This window comes from Carassius carassius, chromosome 50 (assembly GCF_963082965.1).
Source record: "Carassius carassius chromosome 50, fCarCar2.1, whole genome shotgun sequence".
NCBI classification, from domain to species: domain Eukaryota; kingdom Metazoa; phylum Chordata; class Actinopteri; order Cypriniformes; family Cyprinidae; genus Carassius; species Carassius carassius.
In genome coordinates, this window is record NC_081804.1 from 18,074,422 (window position 1) to 18,075,373 (window position 952).

Below are 952 nucleotides of genomic sequence, written 5' to 3' on the forward strand. Positions count from 1 at the left end.
AAGACAGAGAAAGCTGACAGAACTGGGCGGCAGTGCTCGTATCGACCGATGATATTGATCAAGTCATGTGCTCGGCTAAAGATGATGCTTGGCTGAACATATGAACCCCGTTAGAGAGATCATTAGCCATCCAAGACCCAATACTGAGGTACAGTAGTACAGCCTCACTGAAAGCTCTGTCAAACCCACTAAAACATCTGCCAATATGTTTCTGGAAAAAGACTAATTATTTTCCATGGTTAGCATGTGTTAGCTTGTTAGTTATGGTCTTTATTGACTTTTTTTAGTATGTTCCTTCTTATTGTACATGACTGATCAGAGCATGTGATATACATACCAAAAAAAAAAAAAAGTTTGTCTGCATTCATCAAACCTTGAGACCTTGTTCCACCACTGAATCTATTTTGTTTTGGCTGATATCAGCTAGCCCTTGCTATGAGACTTAATAATGCTAAGCAAATAGCTATCAGTGGTCAAAGTTTGAATAGTTAAAGTTGTTAGCATCACGCTCGGGTAATTGGATCAAAATAACGCAGATTACATACTGCCCTGGACTATATATACAAATGTGCCAGAAAAAGCAGCTACCATTGAAATAAATGCGACTGGCTACATAGCATCTGCAGATATTATTGATTCCCTTGGTTTTAGCAAACTCTCTAGTGATCTTCTTTTGTGTTCAGTAGAAGAAAGTAATACAAGTTTATAATAATGTGAAGGTTTCATTTTTTAAACAATACCTTTAATGAACTCAATTCTGGTATGGAACACCACTTTTCACCATCCAATCAATTTCCAATGGTTTTTTCTTGTTACGTTTCCTTACTTGGATGTAAGATACATGAAATTCCAGTTTTTTTTCTTAACTTTTAAGTGTATATATATATATATATATATATATATATATATATATATAAACACAGTTTTAAGAAAATCAGAGAACCAAATTAAA